The sequence below is a fragment of the Eulemur rufifrons genome, chromosome 28 (assembly GCF_041146395.1).
Source record: "Eulemur rufifrons isolate Redbay chromosome 28, OSU_ERuf_1, whole genome shotgun sequence".
In the NCBI taxonomy this organism is placed as follows: Eukaryota; Metazoa; Chordata; class Mammalia; order Primates; family Lemuridae; genus Eulemur; species Eulemur rufifrons.
This window is the reverse complement of record NC_091010.1, coordinates 28,860,161-28,886,955: the sequence shown is the minus strand read 5'-3', so window position 1 is coordinate 28,886,955 and position 26,795 is coordinate 28,860,161.

Below are 26,795 nucleotides of genomic sequence, written 5' to 3'. Positions count from 1 at the left end.
ATCCAAAACTAACAGAAGAAAAGAAATAATAAAAATCAGAGCAGAACTAAATGAATTTTTAATTAAACAACAAAAATAAAAACAAAGGATCAATGAAGCAAAAAGTTGGTTCTTTTAAAAGATAAACAAAATTGATAGACCACTAATCTACATTAAACAAGAAGAGAGAGGCTCAAATAAATCCAATCAGAAATGAAAATGGTGATATTACAACTAATGTCACAGAAATAAAAAAAGATCATCTGAGACTACTATGACACCTCTCTGCGCACAAACTAGAAAAAATAGAGATAATGCAAAAATTCCTGGAAACATACAACCCCCCAATTTTGAATCAGGAAGAAATAGAAATCCTGAACAGACCAATAACAAGTAGTGAAATTGAATCAATAATATAAAATCTCCCAACCTAAAGAAGCCCAGGACTAGATGAATTGACAGCTGAGTTTTACCAGACATTCAAAGAACTGATAGCAATACTACTGAACTATTCCAAAAGACTGAGAAGGAGGGAATCCTCCCTAACTCATTCTATGAAACAAGTATCATCCTGACACCAAAACCAGGAAAGGACACAATGAAAAAAGAAAACTACAGACCAATATCCCCTATGAACATATATGCAAAAATCCTCAACAAAATACTAACAAACCAAATCCAACAGCACAATTCACCACAATCAAGTAGGATTCATCCCAAGGATGCAAGGATGGTTCAACATATGCAAGTCAATAAATGTGACTCACCAGAAAAACAGAACTAAAAACAAAAACCATATGATCACTTCAACAGATGCAGAAAAAACATTCAATAAAATCCAGGGTCCTTTCATGATAAAAACCTTCAACAAACTAGACATGGAAGAAATATATCTCAAAATAATAAATGCCATATATGACAAACCCACAGCCAACATCATACAGATGGGAAAAAGTTGAGAGCATTCCTCCTGAGAACCAGAATAAGATAAGGATGCCCACTTTCATGACTTCTATTCAACATAATACTAGATGTCTTGGCCATAGCAATTAGGCAACAGAAAGAAATAAAGGGCACCCAAATTGGAAAAGACGAAATAAAACTATGTCTGCTTGCTGACAATAGGATGCAGGAAAGCCTGAAAACTCCTCCAAAAGACTCCTAGATTTGATGAATGAATTCAGTAAAGTGTCAGGTTACAAAATCAAGGTACACAAATCAGTAGCACTGCTATACATTAATAACAACCAACCTGAAAATGAACTTAAGAACTCACTGTAATTTATAATAGCAACAAAATAATAAAATACCTAGGAATATACTTAACAGGGAAGTGAAAGATCTCTATGAGAAGAAATACAAAACACTGATGAAAGAAATCATAGATGACACAAACAAACGGAAAAAGATCCCATGCTCATGGATTAGGAGAATCGATATTGTGAAAATTACCATATTGTTCAAAATGATTTACAGATTCAATGCAATTTCTATCAAAATACCAATGTCATTTTTCACAGAATTAGAAAAAAACAACACTAAATTTCTCATGAAACCAAAAAAAAGCCTGAATAGCCAAAGCAATTTTAATCAGAAAGAACAAATCTGGAGGCATTACATTACCCCACTTGAGATTATATTAATACTGCAAGGCTATAGTAAACAAAACAGCATGGTACTGGTGTAAAAGTAGACACACAGACCAATGGAACAGAATAGAGAACCCAGAAATAAAACCAAATACCTACAATCAACTGATATTTGACAAAGCAGACAAAAATATACAGTGGGGAGGGGACACCCTTTTCAATATGGTGCCGGGAAAATTGAACAGCCATGTACAGAAGAATGAAACTAGATCTCCATTTCTCACCATACAAAAATTAACTCCAGATGGATTAAAGACTTAAATGTAAGACTTGAAACCATATAAATTCTAGAAGATAACCTAGTAAAAACTCTTCTGGACATTGGCATATGCAAACAAGAGCAAATATAAATGAATGAGATATGCATGGCATATGAATGGCATATGCAACAAAAGCAAATATAAATGAATGAGACTTAATTAAATTAAAACTTCTTCACAGCAAAAGAAATAATCAACAGGATAAATTGGCAACTTACACAACGGGAGAAAAAGTTCACAAACTATATATCCAACAAAGGACTAATATCCAGAATTTACAGGAAACTCAACTCAGCACAAAAAAAAAAAAAAAAAAAAAAAAAAACCAAAAAAACAAATAATCCCATTTAAAAGTGGGTAAACAACATGAACAGACAGTTTTATAATAAGATATTCAAATGGCCAACAAACATATGAAAAAATTCTCAACATCACTAATCATCAAAGGAATACAAATTAAAACAGCAATGAGATACCACCTTACCCTAATCAGAATGACTGTTATTAAAAAGTCAAAAAACAATTCATATTGGCATGGGTGTAGTGAAAAGGGAACATTCATACACTGTTGGTGAGAATGTAAATTAAACCTCTATGGAAAACAGCATGGAGATTTCTCAAGAATTACACGTTCCATTTAATTCCTCTATTCCAGCTATCTACCCAAATGAAAAGAAATCATTTTATAAAAAAGACATCTGCACCTGAATGTTTATCACAACACAATTCACAGTAGCAAAGATATGGAATCAACCTAAGTTCTCAACAACCAATGAGTGGGTAAAGAAACTGTGATATATATCTCTATATAGATATCTTTCTATATATACACCCACATACACATACATACTGTGGCATTATAGTTATAAAAAAGCAAAATTATGTCTTTTGCAACAACTTCAATGGAACTGGAGGCCATTATCCTAAGTGAAGTAACTTAGGAATGGAAAACCAAATAAAGCATGTTCTAACTTATAAGTGAGACCTAAGTTACGGGTATGCAGGGGCAGGACATACAAAGTGGTACAATGGACATTAGAGACTCAAAAGGGGAGAGAGTAGAAGGGGGGTGAGAGAAGAAAAATTACCCATCAGGCCCAATGTACACTACTTGGGTGATGGGTACACTAAAAGCCCACACTTCACCACTATACAATTCATTCATGTAACCAAAAGCCACTTGTACCCCTAAATCTATTAAAATTAAAAAAAAGGTAAACACTAAGAAACAAACAAGCATCACTGCAGTAATGTGAAGTAAAGTTTACATAATCTGTATTTTTTACTTTTTTGGTATATTTTTGGAGTTAAAAATTCTTTGGTATTCTTTGGAGTAGCCACAAATTGAAGTCACCAGTAGGGTATCAACAATCACTCTTCCTAGCTCAAAAGTAACCCATATGAGGAATTGAAGGGAAACTGCATCAAGCATATTTGGGATGCAAAGTCCTTTTTTGTACCTGAATATAATGAGTTGCTTCAAATCATGTAAAGCCTGAAGCTCTGGGAGTTATTAAATTTCAGCTTAAGAACTAGAGAAATGTAAAAAACAGAACTATAAAGTAGCATCTAGAACTAGATCGAAAGATTCCACATGTCAAATTAGAATTCCCTACCTTATTTGAAGAGAAATTCATTGAGTGCTGGCTATAGAGAAGACACTGACCTGCACTCTGTAAGGGAGTTAAGAAGAGAAGATGGTAACTGGAACAGCAATTATACTCCTTAATATCTAATACAAAGGAAAGAAAGGAGTTTATTATGTCCCAGTGAATCATGAATAAACCAGAACACGCCACAAAATAGAAAAAGAAAATTCAAAACTGATCAAAGAGAGAACCAACATCTACTTCCTATATTATGTTTTCATTAATTCCCAAACTAGACACCATAGAATGCATAATGAGAAAGGGTGAAAATATACATCATGACTACTGCCAAATAAAACATCTTCTGTGCTGGGCACAGTGGCTCACACCTGTAATCCTAACACTCTGGGAGGCCAAAGCAGGAAGATAGCTTGAGCTCAGGAGTTCTAAATCAGCCTGAACAAGAACAAGACCCCCATCTCTGCAAAAAACAGAAAAATTAGCTGGGCATGGTAGCTTACTCCTATAGTCACAGCTACTTAGGAGGCTGAGGCAGGAGGATCACTGGAGCCCAGGAGTTTGAGATGGCAGTGAGCTATGAGGATGCCACTGCACTCTAGCCAGGGCAACACAGTAAGATTCTGTCTAAAAAAAAAAACAAAACAAAACAAAACTTCTGATCAGGAATGGAATGGCTAATGATGGACATTCCTGGAAACAAGACTGCTTGTAATAAGAAATAAAGCAGTAGAACCACACTCAAATTCAGATCTATTACAAAATTATTTTAAACTACGCAAAACATTAAAAATAACCAAATAGTTATAAATATTTAGGAATTTTCAATATTTGGGGTCAGAAAATTTGAATGTGAGTCACATCTTTGCCATTTATTAGCTCCATCATCTTCAGCAACCATTGAGCTTGCTGAGGCTCATTCTTTCCACGTACTATAACTTATAGGGTTTTGAGAGAAGTTAAATTAAATAATACTTTGAAACATAAAGCACTATTAGAATGTAAATTGATAATAGAATTCAGCTTTTCTTTTATTTTCCATTGGTGAGGACATTATCATTTTATCCTATTATTTATGAATGGCTCTAATTAAGGGGAAATCTCTGTTCAATATATGAAAAAAAATCTAACTCTCACACTGGTCCTAGCTATAGGCCCTGGTACATCATAGAATTAAATTTAATCTACTATCCAATGATATTTCTTCAAATATTTAATGACAGCCACCTTAATATCCTTTTTTATACCTTTGTATATTACAGAAGAAAGTTCAAGTGTTCGTTAATTCAGTGGTGTAATGACCTCAGAGGTCAGGATTGTGCCTGGTTCCATTACCTGATGAAAATACAATGGAGTTTCTAGGTCCTGGAAATCCTGGTAATTTTCCTTTAGATTCTCTTGAGTTTGTTAGTACTTTTTTTTTTAATCTCAGAATATTAGGAGGTTCTAGGAGTCTGTCATAGGTATAAGCACCAGCTTTTAAGAAAAGTACTATTTTACAACCTCCATGGAGTGCTATTTTACAACCTCTATGGAGAATAGTACTTTTCTTAAAAGCTGGTGTCTATACCTGTGACAGACTCCTGCTTTCCTAGACCATGCACATTACCACTCCACTTATTTCTTCTCTTTGTCAACGGTAGCCTATTTTATTCAGATATTGGAGAGTAGTGTGTTCAAGAAAGGAAGGCCCCTTCCTGGACCCAAGAAGTGAATGTTGATTAGTTTAAGCGAATCCTGACAATTCTATTATTCTGCCACCCTCATGGGCACCTGATGCAGTCTTGGCCACTAGGATACAAAACAAGTCTTGTGGCTGGGCTTTTAGAAAATGTCTGGTGTTTTATAAGAGATCCTAAACCATGATTCACCCCTTCCTGCCTCTGGGATGTTACTTCTGAAGTTGTGGTGTTTGGAGGTCCTGTAGACAACCTGAGATGACACTAGGGCTAGGAGGAAGGTCACAATTATTGCAGAACCACCAACCCAAGGCTCCTTCATCATTAAGCCACTGAATTAGCAAATGGTAATTTTTCCCTTTTCCAGACATTTTTATGTGAGACAATCAATTTTATTCAATAGTTATTGTTTCAGCCCCACTTAGACGTGTAGCAGATGCACCAACCAATTCCCTTCGACCCCCTGAGATGATCTGCTGCTGCAATAATTAGTTTTCAGCACTCTGACAATTTTCTACTTCAAGCACCTGCACCTCTTCTCTTCCTGAAGTTGCAAAGCGAACTGTGGGAGGAAGAGTTTAAGACCTTTCTCCCTAAGTCTTAATCAATAGGGTCTGGGATTTGGTGGAGTTGGGGAGTAATGTTTTCTGACACCTGGGACATTTCTGCAATGAGTTCCACAATTTCTCGGAGGACTCCAACAGAGTCCCAGTTGCCTACAGTAGAAACTCACTTACTAACACACCCTTTATTGCCTCTCCTCCCTTCCTTTTCTCATTTTTCTTTTTTCCTCAAATTTTCTTTCCTTGACCTTGGGATCACCTCGTAAATAAATTACACATGCCCAAGACCTTATCTCATGATCTGCTTTTGAGGAACATAACTTAAGACAAGTTGGGTGTTCTATTACCTGCAGCTGAAAGCATTCTGATGCAACTGCTATGGAGGAGCACTGCTCAACAGAACTTTCTGTGATGGTGATGTTCCATATCTGCATTGTCCATTGTGGTAGTTATTAGCCACACATGGCTATAAAATATGTGAAATGTGGCCAGTGCAATTGAGGAGCTGAATTTTTCATTTCATTTCATTTTAATTAATTTAAATTTAAATGGCTACATGTTGCTAGTGGCTACCATATTGGTCAGCATAGCTCTAGATGCATTCCAACGAGGATGGAGGGAATGAAACAATTACATCCTTGCCTCAGACATCAGAATTATATTCCACAACCATATATTTTGCACAATAAAGAATTGTGCCAGGCCAGGCTTTGTGAAGAACATGAAGATGAATAAAATAAACAGTGTTTGCCTTCCAAAACTCAATCTAATCAGGGAAGCATACATACAAATATATATAATACATATAAATAAAAGCAGGATACATGTTGCAAGAGTGCCACGAACAAAGCACTGTGGAAATAAGAGGATGCACAATTAATTTCTGCTGTGGGAATCCAAGAATACTTCACTGAGCTGGTATTTGAGCTGGGTCTTGAAGATGAATATTATGTCTTTGGGGAGGGACAGAGGGAGAATTACACACAAAAGAGACACAGGGACGCAGTATAAAGAAGCAGCATTGGAAGGCAAGCAGTGTGGTAAAGCTGGGTTGCAGACCCAAACCCTAGGTAAGGTCCAGAGGATGCAGAGCTTTAAATTCCATATTAATGGAGTTAGATTTTATTTTTGTGTAAACACTAGTCATTTGAGTGTTTGAGCTTGGGTGTTGATGACGGTGTTATCAGTGATGTAATTGGTTAGAGATGGGAACAATTAGACGCTAGAAATCAAGGGTATTACAGTACTAGTCTGTATAAGAAATAATATTGATGTCACCTTTGCCTGTAGCTCCAAGAATAACACCAAGAGGCAGGTTGAAACACATCTCACAAGTAGACATGGCATGTTCTGGCCATGAACTGAAAATGTACTACAAGAGAAAAGAGCTGGAGATGGCCCTGAAGAGAACATAAGGCAGAGGCAGGATTGAGGGGGAAGATAATGAGTATGTTGAGATGAAAGAGATGTTCAGAAGGCATTTGGACATGCAAATGTTGGTGTTCAGCTACCTCAAAAGATGCAGAGGGTGCGAGTAGGGAGAAGAATGAGAGGAGGCTCTTTAAGTTTACTCGTAGCTCAAGGAGGATGAAAGAGTTTGGAAAAACCAAAGTGAAACAAAGGCATGGATTACTTATTTTTCTAAGAACCACATTATGCTTTCAGGTAATATTGAGTCAAAGATTGTTATTTATTCTTGTTAAGTTTTCTTGTTGATTTGGGCTTATTATTCCAGTCTACTGAGTTTATTTTTTCACTACTGGTCATTGCACAGAAAAGTTACTCAATTTTTCTGATTGTTTTCTTTTGTATTTTTAGCCTGAGAAAATTATTTAAAATATAAAAGAGCTGAATAGTAAGAAAAGGTAATCGTTTTCCTGAAAAAGGTAGTGGGGTTATAAAAAGTGGGTCGTGAATACTGTGGTGCACTGCCCAGATCCCCATTAGACATCGAGGCACTCATTTCTAGAAGCTGGGACAGCTCGAAGCTGAGTCCTTCTCCAAGAACTGCCCTTGGCCTTGTCCAATACACCTCCTCCTTGGAGGTAACTTTACCCATTAACTAACTGAGGTAGCTCCTTTGTTTCAATTCTGGCCAGTTCTGAACAATCCTAGCCCTGTAACTTTCTATGGGATCAGTTCAAGCCTCTACTGTAACTTCATCCAGTTTAATGTCTCCTTTGCATCCCTCACTCTCTTATAGGTGTTATTCCCAAATAACATTCCCAAATAAACTTCCTGCATGCAAATTTCCACCTCACCCTCTGTTTCCCTGAGGAAGAACCCAACCCAAGATGAATTGCAAATTAAAATCTCACTGGGCATTTTTTAACTTAGCGAAATCATTTCAGACATCACTGAAACCATCAGGATTCTTTTTACATTTGAAAAAGAAGATTAATGAGGATGACTTTTTAAAAGTTCTGTTAATTTAATCAGCATGGCACTAGTACAATAATAAAGAGACAAATGAATAGATGAGAATAGATATCTCAGAAACAGATCCTACTATATACAGGAATTTATTATAATATCAAGGCCATTGACATCATAAAATATGATAAAGATTAATGGCATAACAAATCAAAGAGGAAAGGAAAGATTATTCAATAAATGGAGCTGGGACAATAGGATGAAAAAAAATAAATTTAATACTTATAGCATGTACTGAAATAAGTCCCAGATGGATTAAAAATGTTAGCTCAGTTTCACTTACAATCGAGGAAGAAAAACTAGACATCGAGGAGATATTATCTTTTGCTTGTCGTGTTGGTGGAAAAGAGTACCTTCACATAATGTTGGAGGAAATATAAATTGTTACAGCTTTTGAAGGACGATCTGACATGCACTATGAAAATTTTAAATGTGTCTATCTTTGATTACTTGAAGAATAATATATAATATTAAGAAAAATATATGCATACCTGATAAAGTTCATCAATCTGAAGAGTTTTTACAAATTTATACCTTTGTATACATGTAAAACTAAATGTAATCATTCATGTAACCATCCTTCTGGGGCTTAGAAAATGATGCCCCAAAGTATGGCACTTTGACATGCTGTGTACTTTGAACAAAAGAAGATTGGAAGACCTCGGAAGCCCCCTCAGAAGCAAAGTCTGTCCCTGACCTTCTCCTGCCCTCCTGTCTCCCACTCCTCTTTCTACCTGAAAGCAAGCCAGGGAAACCAGAACTCCCCTTCCCCAAGGCAAGTCATAGAAACTAGAACCCCTCTCTCCCAAAGTGAGCCATAAAACCTAGAAAGGTCGCTCTCTCCTTTCTCAGCTCTCCTTTGAAGACCCTCATTTTAGAGGGGTCCTGCCCCATGCCCAGGAGGAAGGAATGCTACACAGAGAGGCCAAGAAGAATCTGAATAGACAGGCCTTGCTGGGACTCTCTTCTCTGTCTGTTACCATTAGATCATTCCCTTTTGTGCAATCACATTTCTACACAGCTACCATTTTTCATCGAACCTAAGTATAACAACAGACAGTTTTTCTTGGGGTTTTTGGATCTTCATTTCTGAAGGCTCCTGTGTCACACAAAACTTTGATTAAATAAATTGGTTATGCTTTTCTCTTGTGAACCTGTCCTTTGTTGTAGGAATGTCGGCCGTGACCTTTATGATGAGTGAGGAAAAGTATCACATCTTTCCACTCCTACAATTCAAAGGGAGACAGACATAAAACATTTTTAGCACTTCAGAGGTTATCCCGCTGCCCTATCTGGATAGCACCCCTCCCACACCTGTAAGTGGATAAGACATACCTTGCCCTAGCTCTCATGGAGCTTATGGTCTACTGAGGGAGACAAGCACTGAGTGAATAATTACACAAATGATTATCTATTAACAAATGGATAGCATTATTACAATGGAAAATTAAAAGTATGAAAAGCAAAATGTTATTTAGATTGGGAACAATGAGGAGAGACAAATCCAAAGAGGCAATATTTAATGTGAAGAATGAGCAGGCAAAGAGAGTAAGGGAGAAAAGATCATCCCAAGGAGAGGATGCTTGAGTATGTGGCTTGAGTTGGGAAAGAGATGCAAGGAAATAAAAAATAGTGTCGATAAGCAGAAAAAAGGCAATGTGGAAGGCTGGAGAAACAGACAGGGCCTTATAAATTGGTAAAGAATGTGTATTTTAATCTAATTGTAATGGCAATGTACTCGGTGGTTGTAAAGGAAAGCGCATTTTTGAATGATCATTGTGGGCCACTGTGAAGATAATGGATTGTTGACAGGATAGAGTGGAAGTGGGATACCACTTACTAGGCTGTTGTAAGACATAATGATGACTTCGACTGGAGAAGTAGCTTGGAAACAAAAATAAATAGGAAATTCAAGATGTATTTTGAAAGTTGCATCCACTGAGCTCAGTGGCTGATAGGATGAGAAGAGAAAGGATAAATAAGAGTTTAAGTTCATGTAAAAGAAAAGCTCTGAAGCATATCCAACAAACCGCTAGCAGTTACCTCTGCTTTGGGTTTGGATGAGGAGGGTGGGATGGAGACAGACTTTCCCGTTTAATTCTGGATAGTCCAAATTAAAATGATGATGGTAGGGATGGTGGCAGTGGCAGAAGTAGTAGTAGCTTAGAGTTATTAAATGATCTTGCATTATCATCTGTGATTTTTTGCATGGTTTAATAAAAGAAATGATTTTTAAAAACGTCATTAATCAGATTTCATAAGATAGTTTTTATTTTACAAATGAAAGATAACATAATCCAAATTAAAAGGCAAAAATTAAACCAGAAGCAATATTATAGTAAATATGACAATGGATTGAGATCATTTCTATATAAAAAGCTCATACAAATAATTAAGGTTAGTATGGGGTTTTCCATACTAATCAGCAATTCACAAAGGAATAAGCAGATATATTTAATAGACATGGCAAATTAGAAAATGGGAAAATGATCCCTTTTTTTCCCTATCAAATTAGCAGATATTAAATAAAGGAAAATCTGCAGGGGGTGGCGGGGAGGAACCAGTGACACAGGCCATTTCAAGCATTAATGCTGTAAGTTGAATTGTGAGTCTGGCAGTTAGACAACATTGAGCATATGCCAATACAATTTTTATATCTGTTGACTTGAACTTTTACATCTTTATTCTAAAGAAATGCACACAAATGTGAAGAAATCTTTATGCCCAAAGGCATTCCTTCCAGCATTATTTATAACACAATACTAGAAGAAATAATGTATAATGGTAAATGATTAGGCCAATTATGACATATTCATGACTATCACATAGTCACTTAAATTCACATGGAGAAATGCTTAAGCTGTCATTTTAAGTGAAAGGATGTTTTTATGTCTGCTTGACCCAGCACCCTTCTATGACCCCCAGCTGCATCAACGATGCATAATCTTCATCCTGCCAATATCAGAAACCAGAATTTATCCCAATCTAGCCACTGTGCTTTGTCAACACAAAATAAGTGAATGAGGCAACGATCTCAATCAATGGAGGTTTGTCAAACCAAAGTTGGAAGATGTGGGAAAAATACAAGCCACAGACACGTCTGTGACTATTTTTTCCAAAGTGGAATTTGGGAACTTAGTGTCTAAGGGGAAAAGGTATACAGAAAGAAAAAGGAGAGAGACGGATAATGAGGCAAATGGTCACATGCTTGTGAGGTCCATGAAATCGACATTTTACATGAAAGGAAAAGGGAGTAAAGGAAGGATCAATTATGCAGATGTCTCTGCACACATGGAGGAAGGACTGATCTCTTCTTGTCTCTCTTCTGCACCTGGGAAGATAAACCTGGAATCAACACTATTAGTGTGAAATCAAACAGATTTTAGTTTTAGGAGCTAGACTTAGGCAGCAGACTTGAAGTTACAATTTATATGTCCCTGTTTATGGGAGGCCAGCAAAGAATTTCCTTATGAATAAAATGTAGTGGCAGTCCTTTGTAGATGCCTGAGGCCTTTTGCCTTTCTGTAGAGATCTGACTAATGCACAATGTTAGTATTAAAAACAGCTATTCATCTGAAAGTGTGTGTTGCATGACTCAGCCTTCAAGCTTGACCTTCTTTTTTGTCTAAGGAGTTAAGGGTGGTCCTGAGATTTTCATTTACCTTTACAACTTCAATGTTAGGCAATCTTTGGCAGGCCCATTTACATACCTGTCTACCTGATCTTCCCTCTCACTCAGATCTGCAACCACTCCATTTGAAATAGATGTCATTCATTGTCTTTAGGAAACGTGCAGGAGAACTCAGGTATATTTGATTGCTGAAGTCAGTGACTCTATCTCTGTCAGAAGGAACACATTCCAGAAGAAATAAATTATAAACTTGGAACTGTGAGATAAGCCGAAAATCTATTAAAAGTAAAGTGTGATGCTACAATGGTGAAGGTAGATGGAAGAGAACAACAGCCTGAATGAAGGTTAACAAAGAGAGCTGAGAATTCATCTTTCTCAGTGGATCCTGTTCTCTGCCCTGTGTATAACAGGCACTCAAAATCTATTTGTTAATGACAATGTTTTAAGTTAGCTCTGTCTTTGTTCTAGAAAGCAAAGTATTTGAAACTAACCTACTAACTTACTTGTATGGAGATTTGCATAGTATCAAACAATGTTTAAATCCAAAATGCTCTCATTTATTTTCTTTATTCCTAAAACAACTAGCCTTGAGAGATATGCCCTAAAACACACAGACTGAGTAACCTCCAGGGAATGGAGCGGATAATAGAAGACAGCCTTTATTTCATTTGTTTAAATACTGCTCTTTTTATGTCATAATTTTTTGTATTATTTTTGACTTTTTAAAATAATTGATATGTATTTTATTAAAACTAAGTACATAAAGGCATACCTAATCTGTCACTGTTTTTAATTAGATGGATGTGAGAGGAATATAGTATGTATGCAGTTTATCTATATGTTACTCATATTCAAACCCAGGATAAGAAATAGATACTCAAAGTAAACCCCCCAAGACAAAAGTAATGCTGTTAGAGGTAGTGGCAATGTTATGATAGCAGTAATAATAGGAGTAGCAGTAGTGTTAGTAGCTAGTAGTTATAGGGCCTTCTGTGGGGGTGAGGGGAAACACCCCCTTTCCCTGGAAAGTTTGCTGAAAGATCAACTCACAATTAAGGAAGATTAATAACAGGAAGAGGTCTATTTACTGTGAGCACAGGGAGAATCACAGAGTGATTACCCAATATCCCAGTGAGGTACAGAAATTTTTATACCCTCCTTTTAGAGGGGTGGGGGAGATGAGGAATATAGGTAATTCTGTTTAGGGGCAACAAGTGGTTGCTAGGGAGATGAATGGATGCAGGAAACAGCTTGACTTGTAAATGATTCTCTTTGAAAATTCAATTAACCTGATAGACAAGTATTATATTTAAAATGAGTTGGGCCAGGTTTGGTTGCATTCTGGATTCTTTCCTGCAATATAGTGAGATAACAGGGAGGGAAGGGAAGTCGATTGTTCTTTTGATGGGTCCGTCTGGTTATGCAGATAGAGGGAAAGCCCCCAAGAGCCTGTTGATCTCTAAGGACCTTTAATTCAAAATACTCTTTATACCAAGGAGTTGTATGTGGAGGTGAAATTTCCTGAGCTCTGTCACTTACATATGTCTGTTCAGCCCTTGTGTTTTTAAATGACTTCGTGTTATATCCTTTGTCCTATAGAACAGCACTGTGAGGCAACTGTGAAACCATTTCCACATAACTAAAGGGGAAAGCGAGGCACAAAGTATTTGCCTAACAAATAGGACACAACTAGCAAATAGTAGAACCAATACAAAATTCTGTTATTTGATTCCTAGACCAGTTTCAGTTTCACTATTTTTCCAGGAACTTGCATATTCAGTCATCCCAAGTGGATACACACAGAAATTGGCACTCCAGATATTTGGACCAGTAGTATATTATAATTTTAAGGGTGGTGTTCTTCTCAATATGAAAAAAAAATGTAATCCAAGAGTAAGCCTAACAATGAGTGATGACTGTACGATCTTCTGATTCTTATTTGTCTCATGTCAACAACCTTTTTTCCAGTGTAGGTAAAACTAGAAAGGTATAAACATAAAATTCATTGTGTCCTTGGGATGCATTATAATTTTGAAGTCGTTCTGAGTAGGAAATGATCTAGTATAGTGGCTGAAAAGGAAAATTGTCTTGCAAGGTCATTTGGATTTTGAAAATTATTCTAATGAATCCTAAGTTTAATATAAACTTTATGTGAGTTACCACATTCTAGTAACTTAGCACAGATGCCATCCCTAAGTACTATCATTTGATGATAGTTAATAAGGCTTATAAAAGTCCCGTTCCTGAGCAACTTACTTCCTACCAAATAAACTGTAAATCTTTACTTTAAACTACAATATCTGCTGAGGCACACATGTCGGGTGGCCATTTCAGAATTGTGAATTTTAGCATCCATGAAGTCTGCCCATTTGTTATTTTCATGTTGCTGTGAATCATTTCTGAGCTGTCATTTCCTCTTGCTTTTACATTCCTAAAGCTTTTCCATAGTCTGATACTCACTGGAAAACTTCATATTCTGTTGTTGCTGTAGTTTCCTGTTATGGAAACTCATCCATGCCGTCATCACTACCATCTCCACCACCATCCTCACCTGAGAGGCATTTTCGCTGTACCTCTTCTGGCACACACTCTGGGTAAGACCTGATTCCCTCCTTGCAAAGGGACGATCCCTCTTCATTGAATGCTCATGTATTTTTTTTCTTCTCTGAGCTATTTCAACAGCATTTATACTTTTTTTTTTTTTGCATCAGTGGTCTATATTTTCCATTTAGATTCTTACCTCATGAAGATAATAGGAAAATGATGAAACTGATGCTACTGCTACTTTTGAAATCCTAACATTGTGTAGTGTGTATTTTCTGGGACTACGTATGATTGTGTGCATTTAGTTTGAGCAGAAAGATGAGAAAGTGAAGTATCAAGATAAAATACCATGAACAAGAATTCTTAGAGTCCAGAAATAACTTCCAGCATAAGAGCTTTCAGAAGAGAAAACATGAGCTGAGAAAAACATCCCCTGCATTAACTCATTTGTATATAGTGCTCTGTGTTTGGGGTGTTATATTTTCTTATGAGCCTAGCATTTCGGGGGAGATGCATTATGTACCAAGAACTAACTCTTTTAAGCATTTTACATGCAATATCTCATATAAACGTCACAATAACTTTAAAGGTAGATATTATGTACATTTTCTAGATTAGAAAACAAAGGCTTAGAGAATTTGAATAACTTAGTCAACTCAAATAGCTAAAAAGAAGAAAGAGCTGAGACATAAACAAAGGTCTTTCTCTAGATAGAGTCCAATGCTTTAGTCAATTTGGGAAAAAAGTTCTACTAGACTCTACTAGATTCAATGAATCTATATTCTACTAGAGTCAATAAAAATTTATGTGCAATATATTGTCTAGGTCATATTTTAGTTATTTCACTCATTAAACATATCTTAAGCACCTGTTATGTGTTAGGCACTGTGTAGGCATTGTCATTAAAGCTCTAGCATTCTGGACACAGAATGGAGAAAAAAATAAACAGAAAGGAAATTATTTAGGATGAATTATAAGGCAGTAAAAGTCACAAATTATGGGACAAAAACAAGAAAAGACTGGCTCTGCATAAATATAGGGGGAATGATATAGGGCGTGTAGCAGATTACAAGTTGCATATCGGTCAGAAGTGTAATGCTGTTTGAAAATAACACAGAACATGTAGTAACTGCAAATAATATTTTCTCTTATTCAGCTTTGAGCTTTTATGAGAACAAGTTGTTCCAGTGTGACCACATTAAAGCAAGATACAGGAATCTTGGAGAGGGTCCAGTGTTCTATAATTAAAATAATTAAAAAGTAAGAAGAAAAATAATCCTTAAGAAATTAAGGATTTGGGATTATTTTGTCTGAAGAAAGCAAAGATGTGGGCAAGGATAACCTTAACAACTATTTAAATATACAGAGAATTTCTCAGAGGATGCGAAATAGTTGTTTCCCTTTTTCACTAATAAGAGAAGAAAAAAAATGTGTGTTCCTCAGAGGATGATACCATAAACTGATAAAGAGGTCATTCTTTATCCTATTCCAAAAAGAGCCATCTTAATTCTCCTCTTGGGACTTGTAAGTAGGCAAAAACAAAAACTTTAAAATGATCACAGGACGAAAGTGTCTCATCTCACACTTTCTCTGACACACACGCAGCCAGAGTTACCATTTAGTAACCAAAGACATACATAATTGTGCAACATAAATAGCGTCCCCTTTCCTGGAAGACTGTATAGCATAGAGGTTTGAAATTCTTTTGATTGGCTGAATATTTTATAAAATTTAATTGTTTAGCAAAATTAAAAATTTTTATTTTAGAGAATTTAAATTTCTTGTTTCTCCAATTTTTGAAAAATCAGATTATGTGGCAACCTGGCCCCCATTTTTAGTGGGCTGGAGGTGAATACTGCATCTGACCTCAAATAGTGTATGCACCCTCCATGTGCCTGAGTCTCCAGCATTTCCTACAGTATGCATACCTGGCCCTTCATTTATTCATGTTACCTGCCTAGTCTCTTTAGACATTTGACTCTACAACTGCTGGCATGTGTTTAAAAAGGACCATTCCATGGCTTTACCAAACCTTGTTAACTTACATAGTTGCTCACCTGGAACCCTCTTGCTAACATTTTATTTAGAGCTATACAACCAAGGTTTTGCCAGTGTAGAGTCCCTGAGCAATAGTGCACAAAGGAGAAACACAAAGAAGAGATACTCCTCCACGGTTTTCCAAAAGTATTCTGTGGAGCTAAGCTTCTCCAGCTAGGACAGTGTGCCAGGAGCCCCTTCAATCCATGAAAAATTGTAGCAACTGGATCTTCTTGGAGGATCATTTTTATTCAATGATGAGCAATTAAAAACACGATTTTCATATTAAAATGCAGTATGATAGTATGTAGTATTCAAGAACATTTATAAGACAAAGCATGAAATTTCAAAGACATTTGTCATTTGTAACAGAGAACCAAGGTTTACATACCTCTACCATTGGTGGGTATTTTGTTGGCAAAGTTTGAGGAGTGTTACTAGATTCTTAACAACTCCAAGTCATTGCAACAGCTATCCCCTGTGGCCTTGAACTCCCCTGAATCTCTTCTTGGAAGTCTTATAAGCACAAGGGTATGTGTTCAATGCACAGGTAAATCCTAATTAAGATTTATTCCCACCAAAATTAGGCAACCCTTCATTTGGAATGTTTTTTTTTTTTAAATGATCTTCAATTGAAGCACTATTTCAATATAATGTCTTCGTTAAGGACGCATCTCTGGAGTCAGATTGGGTTCTTGACCACTCAAGAGCTATGTGACCTTGAATAGGTAACGACCTCTGTGGTCTCCAGTTTCTTCATAGGTCCTTCATAAGAGTGTTAAGAGAATTAAGTGTGTCAACACTTGTAAGGCATCTAGAATAATACCTGGAATATAGCACGTGGTACAAACCTTGCTATGTAGAACACTAAAGTTTTGTTTTTCTAAAGTTTTATTTTCAGGTAGAAGAAATACTATTCACATAAGAAACTTCACAATCTCTTCCCGAGGTGGTAACCTTGGGTGGAATACATCAATCAGCCAACCCTCTAGTGACCCAACCTTTAGTTTAGCAATATAAGAGAAAACAAAGTACCAAAAAATGAGAACTTCTAACTCTAACTAGCTATTTAAGTGTGTTTTGACATCTCAAAAAGCAATAGAAAAACTAGGACAAATGGAAGCCCTGCCAAATGGCATTTATTTAAGAAGTGTGAAAGACTTAATCTCTAAATTTTGTTTTAAAGAATCATATTTTAAATAAAAGAAGAAACATTTAATTCTCTATTATATTCAGTAGCTTTTAAATAAGACCAATGATACTTACTCATGGGTATTTTTATTTACTTTTGTTTTATTTCTGTCTGAGATTTTTTAAAAGCGTAAGTTCTATTCCAAATACCTTATCCAAAAGATTAACTATGCCCAACTGGATGACAGGAGCTTATTTTAAGAGAAAGAACCCATGATTTTGCTCTATTATATAATAATATACTCCATTAATTAAAAGGCAATAAAAATCTGGCAATCTCAGGTTTTTCTGATTAACCTAGCCCAGTAGTTTGCAAATATTTTGGTCTCGAGACTATAGTCTTAAAAACTATTAAGAGCTTTTGTTTATGTGGATCATACCAATAGATATTTAGATAATTGGAAATCGGAGACTGAAAACATTTTTTATTATTTTGATTTTAATGCCATTAAAAATAACATTAAACCAAATGCATGCTAAAATAAATGAAACACTTTCATGAAAAAATAACTATACTTTCTAAGGCCAAAAAAATCATTAGTGACAACAATGGCATGGTTTCACATTTTTACAAGTTCCTCTAATGTCTGATTTTAGCTGCGTTCTCAAACCAGCTACTATATTCAGTCTGTTCTAGTATATGTTTAGGCTGAAGTATGTGAAGACAATCTTGCCTTCACAGATATGTATTTTGGAATGAGAAGAGTATTTTAATAGCCTTTTTAGAGAATTGTGGATATCCTTTTTTGGTACTACACTCAAAGAAGTACCAGTTTCTTAAAGTTTAGTTGCAATATGGAATCTGGAATGATATCAGTGAGTTTTTGGTACATGTTGTAGTGATATCTATATGTATGTCTTGCCCTTTCAATGGATTTTCACCCATGAATAATTTTGCAACATCATGCATTGACAATTTGGAAAATTTGAGTCACTGAATTGTGTTAACCATCCAAATGATGACACAGTGACTTAGAAATTGCATTTATTAATATAACATCTATCTTCTCAGAAAAGCCTTTATGAGCTGAGATGCTGTCAAGCTCATGGTGACCGATAAACATTTTCTGAAGTTCTAATTTTTGCTTGAAAGCTCAAGTGTTATCATTAAGAATGAAAGCTGTCATTACCTGAAGTAGGAGACTCATTTGCTCATTCTTAGGAAAATGTTTAAATACTCAAGTCAGAGTAAACATAGTCTCTGTCAGTCATTCTTTCAAATAAGAAATGTGTTCCATGGAAAAAGTGGATACTTGAGCTTGTAACTCAGTCTCACAAGTGCTTTTCATCTTGACACCCATCACACAGCAAAATGTTTTGTGTATAATTCTCATTTCACCACACGGGATATTAAAAAGCTTTAATGAAATCCAGGGTTAGGATTTAATGAAATTAACAATTTTTACTGCTTCACCAAGGATGCTTTTAAGTAAAACTGTTATTTCTTTTTTTTTTTTTTTTCTTTTTTACTGTGAGAGCATGTTAGTTACGGATACTATCACTTCTGTACAATTAGATGTCCCTGCCTTCATTCATGGCAAGGTACCAGCAGTTTGACTTACTTTGCCTCTGTACTATTGCTGCATATCAACACAGGAAAGAGTCAAATAATACCCTAGTATTATCATGAAAATAGTTTTGACCCCCTGGATCCTTTGAAAATGTCTCAGGTCAACACTGCAGACCAGTTTGAGAACTTTCAACTTAGCCTAAAGGAAATTCTTCTTTGTAGTCCTGTGGTACCTATCATCTTTGCAATTTGTTTGATGTTCCCTCTTTTTACATCTCTTCTGTTATCATCTTGAATGATCACCTGGGTTTTTTATAATAATGCTTATCTTTTCACATGCTCAGGTTGGCTCCCCCAATAGGTAGTATAGTGCCTTACTACTCAAAATATTGTCCATGGGCCAGTAGCTTCAGCATCAAAATGCAAATTCAGCATTAAAAATGCAGAATTTCAGGCCTCACCCCAGTATGACTGAATCACAAGGTGGATTTTAATAACATCTCAGGGGATTTACATGCCAGTGTAATGGAGACCTAGCACATTTGCCTAGCTATCATTCTCCAATTTCAGAAAATCTGTCATTTCTCTAATTTAGAAAACGCTTCAACTCCAACACATGATGTTGGCTCCATTTTTTCTGGTACAGAGGTGGACGTATAACTACAGAAAACTATTTAAAGTATGCTATTCCAGTGAACAAAGTAATTGGTCTTTGGTTAGGTATGTGTAAGCAAGACTAATCAAGGTCCTTTTTCAGAATATGGGTGGTGGGAGAAAGGAAATGCTTTTTTCTCTGCGATTATTAGCTGTAAGAACAATGTAAATCTAAAATTGCTGCTGGCCATCTTTCCTACAACCTGAAGGAAAGCTCCCTGAAATGGTTCTAAAAAAGAAGAGGACAGAAGTCAGAGATGGAGAGAAATAAACCCTTGATGACACCAAGTGAGCCTCTGGATCCAGCCCTACCTGAAGTCATTTCCCTCTATGATTTTCGGTAATGTGAATCAAGAGATTCTGCTTTTCTGGCTAAAGTTATTATGGTTTGAATTGGCTTTCTGCTCTTTGCAATCAAGAGTCCTGACATAAGATGAAAGACGCTGTGAGGACAAATGTACAATTTAAATTTTTTATAACCTTCAAAATATCTAGTAAGTGCCTTGAATATGATGGTCACTGTTGTTCACCATCTCAGCTCTCATGTAATTGAGCCTTCTCATCTTATACCTTTCTAAAATGCACATTGGAATATGTCAACACTGGCTTAAATGCTGCAACTCTTCCTCATCATGGGGAGGGATAAGTATTGTTTAAAAAGCTCTTAATGATATAGCTCTACCCACTTTTACAGCCTTGTTTGTCAGTTCTTCTCCTTTATCTCATTTGTTGGTTCTCAAAAGAGCCCGAGCCTTTCTTACCACCGAGACTTTGCAAATGCTGTTCCCACTATATCACGAATATCTTGCTGAAGAACTCCTACTTGATCCTGAAGAGCCTTTTCAAAGATCACGTCCTCTGTAAAGTCTTTCTTAATGCCCACTCGTTTTCCTCGTGAGATCTTACTGCTTCTGTGTCCTCTGTCAAGCCTTTACAAACTGTACTTCTATTAAAATTTGTTGCATATATTTGTCAGTTTAGCTTGCAAGATTGTGAACCTCTTGAATTCACAGAATCGTTCATCCCTGCATTCCCAGATGTAATAACAAACCTGACACTTACTATGTACATTTTAAATGTTTATTAAAAGTAAAGAATAACTGAAAATGACAACAGGTTTTAGTCATTACCCTTGGGTGTTGCCCTTTATTTGCTGTTAAATCACTTATGCTACTGAGACACTGTATTTCTTCATCTATAAAATTGGGACGAATACTGTCCACCTTGCCTACAATGATAACTGCATGGAATAATAGGCAGAAAAACAATCACCTCTCAAAGATGTCTATGTCTTAATCTCTGGAACCTATTAATATATTAAGTTACATGGCAAAAGGGACTTACAGACAAAATGAAGTTTATAGATCTAGATACGGCAAGATTATTCTGTAGTATCTGCCTGGCCCAATCTAATCCCATGAGTCCTTAACAAAGGAAAATTTTCTCAGGTGGGAAGCAGAGGAGAAATGGGGCAAAAGGGAAGGTCAGAAAGATTCAGAGCTTGAAAAGGACTTGATCCATCATTGCTGGTGTTGCAGAGAGAGAAAGGAGGCCATTAGTCAAGGAATGCAGGCTGCCTGTAAAAGTTCAGAATAACCCTCAACCAACACCCACCAAGGAAATGAAGACCACAGCCCTAGAACCACATGGATTTGAATTCTGCCAACAATGCAAATGAACTTGGAGGCTCTTCCAGAGCCTCAAGAACGGAAGAGAGCTCTGCAGACACCTTGATTCCAGCCTCCTGAAACTTGGAGCACAGAGCTAGCTGGGCCAACCTGCCTGTACTTTTGACCTACACAACCTTGAAATAATAAATAGCTATTGTTTTAAGCCACTAAATGTATGGTAATTTGTTATGGCAGCAGTAGAAAACTGCTACATATGTAATATAGCATTTTGTAAACTAAAATGTCAGGCAAATGTGCTCTTATAATTTGATACTGTGATCTATTAGAGACTTTGGGTTAAAGAATGTACTGAAGCAATGTTGTATCTATTGTAAAGAAGATAATGGTAGGAGAAGAAAAAAAATGATGTTAAACTCATGAATTTAGTTTGCTTTTCAAATGTTTAACTTTGAGGTTGCTTCTTTCCAGATCCCTGGGGATTTGGCCTTTCTGCATACAGAGAGGTTTTATTAAAGCTCAAGTCCCTTATAAAAGCTTTTAATAGCTTTCTTTTTAAAAAAAAATCATCCAAACTCTCTCTTCTGTGCTATTCCCCTAAATGCAGGAAAGCACAAAGATACTGAAGAAACACAGGAGACAAAATTAAATCAGGGGCTCTCCTGGCTCTTCCATTATTCAAAGCACTTAGTGGACTATAAATGATTTAGGAGTGATACAGCTAGACTTCCCAGAGTAAATAGTTTTCATCTTCCCGATTGGTAAGCAGGAAAAAGAAGATTCCATATCCCCATTAGCAGAGATTTTGAATTATCTTTTGCCAAAAATAAGAGAGCATCTTTCTCCCTGTCTAGTCTATTTTTTCAAATATGGAGGCAAATTAGGAGAAAAGGAAAGGAAATTACAACTTTATTACTGCTTTTATTGGACAGTTATAGTACACCAGCAGGCTACCAGGCACTGCCCAGAATATAGAAATGAAACCCCAAGTACATGATCTATAATGTAAACGAAGCCAATCAGAACCTAATATTACTATAAGGTTCAAACCAAAACCATGGTGTTTCTCATAACTGCACTTGGCACTTAGAGTAATTGAGCCACACAACATGCTTCATAAACATTAATTAGTTATGTTGGGCTCAAATTTAATTCCTCTGGTGAATAGAACATACGTACAGAAGATGAAAGAATAAACCATAATGCAGTGTTCATTCTAATTCTGGATTGTAGGATCAGCTAATAATAATCACAATAGTAGCTGATACTTGTAATCTTCGGAACACCCTTTAAGCATTTATTAATCAACCAGTGCACTATCCTGTGGGAAAGATAACTATTATTCTCCTCATTTATAGCCTAAGAAATTGTGGCTTCAAGTGGAACGCTTTTTCCTAGGATTCCCCCGTAAAACCCCCACTGGAGATTACAGAATTAGAGTCCTTGTACAGACCACAGAGGTTCAATACTCCATTATGAGAAGAGGTTTAAAGGGGTGAAACTTACAGAGAGCTTCAATTACTAGAGAAAGAGCCCTCAGGTACATCTAGAAAGGAGGAAAATCATTGATGAGTTGGAAAGGAAAGCTGATGCACTCCCGGAGAAAGTCTCCTGCTCAAAGAGTTTCCTTTGACCACAAAGTGTTTTCCTGATTCTTCCAGAACATTCTGTCCTGGAATGGTCACTAATCAGGTTTAAAATGGGGGTAAAAACTTCCAGCTCAAAGGCCACATAGAGCCCACAGATATATCTGACTGGCCCACATAGTGTTTTTATTATTAATGAACATATTCAGGATGCAGCCAAACTTGTCCAAACTCCATTAGATAGGAGAAAATGCATTTGACACGCTGGTTCTTAACACTTACAAAGCACCATTGAGAGATTCCTCCTCACACTCAGAATCACCGCCAGTTCAGGGAGTATGACACCTCCTTTCGTGGTACCATTCTCGGAAAGGTGAACTGAATGAGGGTATGAAAGTGTCCCCAACTTGCTGCCATCATGGTTTTTCTCTCCATTCTTTGTCCCACCTCCTATTTTGCTTCCTTTCCAGCCCTGGTCTTTCTTTCTATTCCTGTATCTGGCCTTCTTGCTCTCGATCCTGAGCTTACATCCTAACTTTTCCCTCTGCTGGGAATGTTCTTATCTCTATATCCAATGTGCTTTTGACCTAAAGAACTGTGCTTTTGACCCAAATCTCTCAAATGTTTATCTGGTCAAATGTCTTTTCCACCCTACTCTGGCCCCTCAGCCTGCTTTATGTTTCTTCATACAAACAATCACTTCTGAAATTACATTATATATTTGTGTGTTTAGTTTTTAACTGTCTGAGTCTTTCACCAGAATGCAAAATTCTTCAGTACAGGCCTGTTTTATTTACCACTGAAGCACCAAGTTCAGAACTTGACATGCGATAGGCATGCAGCAATATTTGGTGATTCAATGAATTAATAAATTGTGAACACATTTTCATGTCAATACATAAGTGTACATCATTATTCTTTTAATAGCTTCATAACATTTCACTAATATCCAAATTTATTTAAATAATCTCTTGTTTTTGGAAACTGAGATTGTTTCCACTTTTTTCTTTTAAGCTAGCATAACATGAAGATAATGTTGGGGAAGGAAAAGTAGAAAGGAGGAAGTGATCAGGGTTAAGAAAACAAACCCACGCTGTTTCTTGGCAGTCAGGGGCTGCTCTGCTCCCGACAGCCCAACTGATTTCTAGTGACTACGTCTCTTTTAAGCCTGGGTTCCTGCAGCAGCCCTCCCTTGTTGGATGCCTTCCTGCTACTACTTGCTGCCAAGTCTAGATGTCTGGGCTACCTGGTTCCTGCTTAAAGATGATGAGGTATAGAACTAAAGGCATGAAGCATGTTCTCTATAAATGTTAAGCCCCTTCCTACCTCTGTTGATCAAAGCAAAAGACACTAAGTTTGTGCTTCCTTTACCCTTTGGTCTGATCCTGTCTCTTATTCCTTTGGGAGCAAATCAGAGTTAGAATAATTGAATTATGCTACTGTCATGTAGGATAATGTGTTAATGCAAGAGGTTTTGAGTAGCCAAATAATTATCTGCTGAATTTGGAGCCTTTAGGAGAGATTATCTAGCACTGTGATTTCAAAAACAGCTCTGGGAGGGCCTGGAGAAGTTAGGAGCAGAGTGAGGGTGTTCATGACTACTATCAAATGAGTCCAATTACCAGGAAAATGCAGAGGGCTTAGTTCACAGAGCCATCAATCTAATGCCCTGTGCTCCCCCTACCTCCTCACTTACAATACGTAGATTCAGCCATAAGAATATTTAAGGCATGTCCTACATTCTGCCCTCAGTTTCTTGACTGCAACTCAGCATGGGAGTAACTGACTGAAGGTTACGGCTTAAGATTGTGTGTACTTTTGGCCAGCAATAGATTTTGATCCTATATTGCTAGGAGACCTCTCCATTCCACAATGCATAGTAAAATATAGCTCTGTTGTTCTTATAATTATCAAATGAAAGATTGCTGGGTCTATTTCCTAGAGGCAAACAGTATTAATCTGCATACCTGAAATGCTATTTCAATATGCATCTTCGTAAAAGCATCTGTAGGTTTTGTCATAAGCACATAGTGTTTAAGGAAACTAAATTAATTACATGCACTTTAATATTGAAAGTACAAAATAACAAACCTTTCCTAGAATGCATATTTTATCCATCTTGCTGTGAGGAAAGACAGATGAAAAAAAAATGTGTACTTAAGTATTCATTTAATAGTGTGGATGGTGAGGGGCAAACATGTGTGGATGAAAAATGAATGCCAAAATCAGATGTTTTTGAAATAAATGAAATAGAAACATTTGTGGCTAAAATACAAGTATAACCTCAGCAAATACTGAAACAAATATCATCACTAATAAGATATTTCTAGAGGCTCACAAAAAATATAATCAATTTTTCAGTTCATAAAATTTCAAAAAATTGAATTTACATTTGCTAAACCAATTAACAAATTCTAATTTACACAGTGTTGATGCTTCTAATTGGCAGCCGTGCATTTTTATGAGTCTTCTTGTTAATCTCTTATGGTAATCAAACTCACGAATTTAAAATTCATTGGTGTTCTTGATACATGTAACTAGTTAAAATTCTTAATTAAATTAGGGTGACTAAAAGAAAAGTCGTTTTAAAAGTAAAATCATAAAGTGTTATGACTAATGCTGTACAAATTAGCATAAAGTAGGTTTGGGAGAATCATTCTGAAGACTTTGCAATTAGGAGCACCTGCTATTAGTGCACTTGTTAAACTTTTATCAATTAATCATTACTCTCTCAAATAGCAAGAAAAATTGAATGTTGTGAGTATGAAGAGAGTGATTAATTGCAAGTGGCAAATTGCTGACTGGTTCCATTATTACCTGTGCTTTAAGAATTTTTAGAAATAAATGTCTATTATCAGTTTTATGAATACATAAATTATACTAATGCATTCAGTATTAGTTGGTTTTCTGTCTTACTTATTCTATAATAATTGTTTTCTCAAAGTTATAAAGACGACTTAGAGAACATGGATTCTGTAATAGGATATTATTATGGTTTCGTCAAAAACCTTTAATGGGGCCAGGCTCCGTGGTTCACACCTGTAATCCTAGCACTCTGGGAGTCCAAGGCAGGGGGATCGCTTGAGGTCATAAGTTAGAGACCAGCCTGAGCTGAGACTCCATCTCTACTAAAAATGTAATAGAAAAAAGATTAGCTGGGCGGGGTGGCATGTGACTGTAGTCCCAGCTCCTCGGGAAGCTGAGGCAGGAGGAGGACTTGAGCCCAGGAGTTAGAGGCTGCAGTGAGCTATGACGATGCCACTGCACTCTCTACCCAAGGCAACAGAGCAAGACCCTGTCTCAAAAAAAAAAAAAAAAAAAAAAAAAATTAAAGATTGCATTATTTAATCTTATTCCTAAATATACTCTATCCATATTTTTTATTAACAGGAGCATGAGAAGAGGCAACATTTGTTTTGCCATGGTGTAGAAATCAATCCCTATTTGAAGTACAATTTAGTATTAAACAATATAGCACTATGGCTTCAAAATGTTAATTAATTCTCAATTTGGCCTGCTGTTCTCAAACCTAAGCATTTAGATTGCAAAGGGCACTTTGGTTAAGACTCATTTTATTACAAGTTAAAATTGCAAAAAAAAATTGATTTAGAAATGTGTTTCTAAATCAATGCAGCAATAGCAGGGTACCTAAAGTCTTTGCTAGAATGTACTTTTCATTATTCCAAGATTCACACAGGGATCTCTAATGGTCCCTGAAAATCCAGAGATTATCAAGAAATGTGACTTTAAGTACCATGAAATTGCTATAGCTATTTATCTTAGCTACTCATGGATAAAGCCATATAACTGTTAGATGGAAAGAGTCTCAAATATAGGAAAGACT